Here is a 6,548-nt window from a genome sequence, read left to right on the forward strand (position 1 = left end):
TTTTATTCTAAAGACAGACAGATTCACGAAACCAAGCCAGGACTGAAGGAAAACTCTGCCTGTGTGGGCTTAGCGGCTCCCCAGCACTAAGGATGCGCCTCCTTGGGGAGCTGGAGAGTCTGAACTAAGGAGATAGGCAGACACACGTCTGTGCACAAAGGATCGTAGCTGTGGCAGGCAGGGTACACCCCAGAGAACAGCAGGCCAGAAGGGCAGCACGGGGCCTTCCCCTTCACCTGCTGCAGCAGCACAGGCCACAGTGGGACATCTGCACCCTCCGAGCCCTACAGAGGCCGACGCCCGGCGCAGCGAGAGCAGGCCCGTGCTCCCTTCTTCCACCACCATGCCCTCTGGACACGGGAGGCGTGGCTGCCATCCACATCCGTTCACCTGGAAGTGGGCCTGGGGCAGTCAGACATGCCCTGGGAACTGGGCCCTGGGAACATCTCCATCACAGCCCAGTGTCCAGGCTGGGGGGGCAGGGGCGGCAGCAGGGCCAGCAGAAGCCCAGAGTCTCATACGCTGCGGCAGCAACCGCAGGGCAAGCGATTCTGGGCGCCACTGTGAGGTTAAACGTCGCCAGCCAGCTGGCAGAGCGATGGAGGCAGCCCAGACGCGGCCCTGCCTCTCTGCTTCCCAAACAAGCGCTGTGCCGGCCGCATTCCCCGCAACACACGCACACAGGAAGGCGGCTCTTCACTGCCAAGGCACAGGAGGAGGGACACGCACACCTCGGCCTCGGGGACGCCCTGAAGAGGATCACATGGGGACACAAGGCTGGGCGGGAACCTGGGCCGGAGTCCAAACTCTAGGTAATGCCCGAACAGCCAGCCTCTGCAACCTCAAAACAACAAGAGGAGCTCCCGATTCCACGCTGGCGTTCGGTGCAGTTCCTTGGAAATTCCCTCGGTGACTCCTGAGGGCCAGGAGGGAGGCTTTCATAGTGTGTCGGGAAACGGTGGCCTGAAGACGGGTATTTCCTACCTTCAGATAAAACAGACCCAGAAACGACATCTGCCATGGGTTTTGTAGTTTAACGCCCTCTTTGATCCACATTCCCTCACTTAATTCTCACAGAGCCGGGGCGGGGGGGGGGGGCTAAGGACCCCCTGATACCCTTTCCTGGGGCGCACGCATTTATAGAAAGAAAGTGTCCACAACGGCTGTATCCCCTACTCCCCACTGGACGCAGCGAGACTGTCTAAAAACATGCCAGTGGTCCGCTGGATGACCGCCCTTCCTAGGCCCTGCTAGGCCTCTGCTGACATACTACACTTTCCGTTTTCCAAGGAAGACTCCACAGCTCCGCCCACCATGGCCCAGTGAGTAGCAGAGGATGCCCAGCATGGAAGGGCCTGAATCTCCTTGTTTGCAGACATCACCCACCAAGGAGACAGGTGCAGAGAAAACAGAGCCTTTTCGTGACCAGACCCGGGGCTTCGTGTGTTCGCGGCAGGAATAAGGGGCCGCAGCCGCAGAGGCACGAAAGACGAGCTCCATCCGTTGGGCCCTGGGGTTCCGGCCTCGGGTGCCTCCTCCCTCCTCCAGCCTGATGGAGGCGTGGCCTCCCACACGACGCCCTGGAGAAGATCTCCGCCAGTCTGCTCCCGGGGTACAGAGGTGCAGTTTTATCCTGACTGAAGATGGAGCAGAAACCTGGCCTCTGCAGCTTCTCTCTGCTCCCCAAATAAAACCAGCACGGCGGGGTGCGTCTGCTGGTCACCGAGGTGTGCGGGCCTCCCCACCGCCTAGAGTCGATCCTCGCGAGTCCAGCTGGTTGTATTCTACAAAGTCACCGCAAACACGGCGTTCGTTCATCATAGAAGAAACATGTACACAGGTACGTACGCATCTCACGCAGATTAGAATCTTCATTCCTCACTCATCCTGGTACATTCTGTTTCCTTTATTTTACAAAACAGAAAACGAGGCGCCGCAAGTATTTACCATGTCTTAGAGGACAGGGGCCAGAGCTGGGTTCCATCCAGTCCCCACTGACCAGCCCCTGGACCGTGAGTGGTGATTCTGAGGCTACAAATAAAGTTACAGAGTAGGCGAATTCAGAAACACGGAACTTGCAGGTATTGGGATGGACGACGCGGTTTTCCCTGGGTCTCCGTGTCGGCCTGCGGACCCGCAGCAGGCCCATCCCAGCCCCCCACCTGCTCGGCGCCGTCCTCACCACACAGCCCGACTCAAGCCACACACTCCGACCTGACGCCCGGGGACCATGGCTCCTCTAGGGGGAGGGCACGAGGCGCTGGCGTCCGGCTTCCTGCTCTACCTCCTCCCCGGCAGGGTGCTCTCGGTCTGGCTGCTCCCCGCGACCTGCCGCATCTCGGACCTCCCGATGTGCTCCCCGTAGGTCTGGATCACCTCGGTGTGCCGCTGGTGCAGGACGTTGCACTCCTCCTGCATCTCTGACGCCGGCTCCTCCAGCCGGGAAATCTGATCTGCAGAGTTTCTGGCCTTCAATTCCGGCTGGCGGGGTCTGAAACTCGCAGTGTTCCACCTGGATTTGTAGCTCTTCCTTCTCTTGTTCCGAGGCATCTTCACACTCGATAAACTTCTCCTCGGCCTGCTTGCGCAGCACCTTCTCCGGCTACTACTGGGTGAGCAGAGGCTCGTCCTCGCACAGCGGCTCCAGCGCCGCCTCGTGCTCCTCTGCTTCTCGCTGAGCGCCGAGTCAGCAAGTGCTCGAGGACGCTGACCACGAGTGGCATCAGCTCCTTGACCACCTCCTCGGTGCAGCCGTGGATGAGGCGCTCGGACTCGCGGTAGATGGACACCCGCTCCGACAGCACCGAGCCAGAGCAGTAGTCGCCCTGGTACACGACCACGCCGCAGCCCTTGTCCGTCTGGATCTCCATCATCGCGGCCACCGCCGCCGCCAGCTGATACCGATCTTGGTCTCATTCTTGGGAGTTTTCTGCAAGCTTGAGGTCACTTATTTACAAATACAGAATTTTCATAAAGTCACTTCCCATGATGACACAGAGACACACATTTACAACTTCCTACACGCTTCCTTGTTGCCACCTAACTATTGGGTCCTTGAACTAAAATATATATGGACATGGAAAAATACAGACAGACACATAAATCTGGCATCTCACTTCTCTGATTCGAATCCTTCACTGGCTCCCTATCACCTGTGAGCAAAAAGGCCAAGTTTTTCTAAACAACAAAGATTTACTCTATAGCACAGGGAACTATATTCAATACCTTGCAATAAACTATAATGGAAAGGAATGGGAAAAAGTGAATATACATATATACACATATATGTATAACTAAATCATTTTGCATTTTGGAAACTAATACAATATTGCAAATCAACTATACTTCAATAGAATTTTTTTAAAATTTAAAAAAGAAGAAAAATCAAAGTTTTTTCGATGGTCAACAAGGCTTTCCATCAGTCTTCACTTCAGTGATTCTTCCCCGTGTCCTTTAGGGTCTCTCAAAAAGAAACTAACTGTGCTTCCTGGCCAACCATGCTGTTTGATACCTGCCTGCTTTTAATCAAGCTGATCCTGCACCTTGAGCTTTCTGTGTAACTTTCTACCATGGTGACCTCTTATTCATCCTTCAAAACCTCTATGGGAGAAATTGAGCTATTTGTAATGAGGTGGATGGACCTAGAGTCTGTCATACAGAGTGAAGTAAGTCAGAAAGAGAAAGACAAACACCATATGCTAACACATATATATGGAATTTAAGAAAAAGAAAAATGTCAAGAAGAATCTAGGGGTAAGACAGGAATAAAGACACAGACCTACTAGAGAATGGACTTGAGGATATGGGGAGGGGGAAGGGTAAGCTGTGACAAAGCGAGAGAGAGGCATGGACATATATACACTACCAAACGTAAGGTAGATAGCTAGTGGGAAGCAGCCGCATAGCACAGGGTGATCAGCTCGGTGCTTTGTGACCGCCTGGAGGGGTGGGATAGGGAGGGTGGGAGGGAGGGAGACGCAAGAGGGAAGAGGTATGGGAACATATGTATATGTATAACTGATTCACTTTGTTATGAAGCAGAAACTAACACACCACTGTAAAGCAATTATACTCCAATAAAGATGTAAAAAAAACCAAAAACAAAAAAACCTCTATGGGAATTACATTCGGCAGGGTCTTGGTTGACCACTCTGGCCAAAAGAAATAATCATGTCCCTCCTATTTTATTAATGTTCTATTATCAGAGGTAGCACACTCTGTTTTAGATAGTTATTTACACATTCATTTCATTTATTGGATGCTTGGGCTTGTCAGGAATAGAGACTGTGCCTCATTCCTGGGTATGCCTTGAGGCAAAGAAGCCATCTATTGAAGTAGTGACAGATTAAAGCTGTATTAGACCAAGCAAGAGACCTGTCCATGAGCTGTCTTTAAATCACGCTCTGGTGTCAGTTACAACAAAGTTGACCCAGCACCAATGGGATGGTCGTGTAATGTAACACAAAGGATCCAACATGGGAATCAGATACACCTCTGCTGGGATCACTACTTCCTCGCTTACCGAGCACAGGGCACAGGGTTAAACAGCAAGACACTATAGGGTTGTCTAAAGATGTGGGCTTTGAAATCAAAGAGAACTAAGGCCCCTCACTCTCACAGGAACTTTGGGGAAGTTACTTAATTTAAGCCTCAATCTCCACATCTGTAAAGTGAAAATGATAACAGTACCTAACTCAGCTGTGAGAATGAAATAGGACGACACATGGCAAGTGCCTAGCAGAGGGCCTGGCACGTGGTCCTCAAGTGTAGGGCAGCTAACAACCACGGCCATTCGTGAGGATTCTAACATCGTGGCTCTGAGTGAAATGACCTATACACACAATCCAGCATTTGTCAGCTCCCATCTGCTTGGAGGTCTTTTCTCCCCATTAGCTTTGTTATCTTTTTTCTTTATCTGCCATTACCATCACCCCTCTACAGCGCCAATTCCTATCAATGATTATTTGAATGAGTTAATTAAAAAGGAGAATGTGAGTTCCCTGCCTATCAAGGAGGCACATTTTTCCGGGCAAATGCATGACGTTCATTCCCACGTAATACTCTACTCCTTCCAAACATACACGCATATGGTAGCTAAGGTATTTCAAGCAGTACACAGATGACAAGGAAAGGTCAAACGGACCACCTAGCCTCATACAGAACTCATGTACCAGTGACTGCTCCTGTCCAGCTGGGGTGGCATTAGGCAGATCTGCTCTTCTGTTCCCCTGCTGTGGCACAGCTGCCTCCCAGAGGTGATCCCCGAATGCTACTGTGGAGCTAGCACATGAATCAGCCATCTGACACTTCCTGCACACAGAAATCGATGTTTAGACCATCACCTGTAACTAGCAAGGGCCAGCGCTGGTGGCGCACGGAGGATGACAGCCCTCACACATGATGAACGAGCACATCTAGACAGAGAATCTGTTGGGATGACTGACAGTCAGGTCTGTAAGGCAAGACTGAATCAACAATTAAAAGAACAGTTCCAATTCCGTTAAGCCCTAGCCAAGGCAGACTCCGTTATATTTAAATCAAAAGTCACCACAGCAGGGGATGATCAGCTGTTCGGCTCTGAACGCTGGATGTTTTTTCTTGGAAGCTTAACTGACAGAGGCAAGTGAACTGGAGTTCTATGCAGATGTGAGCTATGCTAAGCTAGAGTGGCAGGCCTGTCCTTTAGGGTGTGGAAGCCACTGTGACTTGCACCAGCTAAAGCTCTGGGAGTTTCATGGAGTCGCTCTTGCACTCAATGTACTTACTGCGCTGAATCTCAGGTGGCTCCGTGGGAAGATCACAGCTTCTTAAGATTTTACAGAGTGAAGAAGCATGAGAGCTGTACAGGGCGATGAAAGAGGCCATCTAGGGTTCTTGAAACGGACACAAATTCTGGATCTGAAGCTAACTTGTCATAAGATGAGCTGGGCGTATCTCCACAGTACCCGGAGGCAGGTGCTTATTCTGCGGGTCTCTAATGACCCCACGAAGGAGAAACGGGCACACTCTATTTGACTAGCAGTTACGTGAAAAATCATGCAGGGTGCTGGTGTACCTTTCAGTTGCCCAAAGTTAACTAAAAACAAAAGGCATTAGAGAAGGCGGCATTTCTTCCCCAAGAGACCAGACAGGTAGCCAGCAGAATTTGGGAATCACAGCAGAGGATTACCAGGAGAAGCTGTGATGGCACTGGTTGGTGGTTTCTATTCGAATAAGTTCTGCCTAAAAAACAAAGGCAGTCTACATTTGCTAAGTGTATCAGGATGGCATGTGGTGTGCTTCAGAGAAGCATTAAAATCCACGCTCCCTCAGCAGGATCAGGACGGCGTTCTTTATTCATGCCCATGGAGCGTTACTGCTGAATTACAGAACGGCAGCTCTTTATGTGGAAGCCTCCCAGACTGCTTTTACGTCTGCATGATTCAAGACATAAAGACTGTTTATGGCTGCTAAACTGTGTAAGGTGGCACAGGACAGAGAAATCGCTCTACACCTTCGCTATGTTAACTCAGAAATTACGCATTTCCTTTTCTTATGTGTTTTTCTTT

General features: G+C 51.0%; 1 protein-coding gene and 1 pseudogene across 2 annotated transcripts in view; both read right to left on the bottom strand.

Annotated features, from left to right (window-relative positions):
• UNC5D (unc-5 netrin receptor D) overlaps positions 1-6,548 on the bottom strand; it is a 603,667-nt gene that overhangs the window by 200,849 nt on the left and 396,270 nt on the right. The window lies entirely within an intron of this gene.
• On the bottom strand, positions 2,281-2,897 carry LOC132512820 (C-Jun-amino-terminal kinase-interacting protein 3-like; annotated as a pseudogene).

This window comes from Lagenorhynchus albirostris, chromosome 21, assembly GCF_949774975.1.
Source record: "Lagenorhynchus albirostris chromosome 21, mLagAlb1.1, whole genome shotgun sequence".
Lineage (NCBI taxonomy): Eukaryota > Metazoa > Chordata > Mammalia > Artiodactyla > Delphinidae > Lagenorhynchus > Lagenorhynchus albirostris.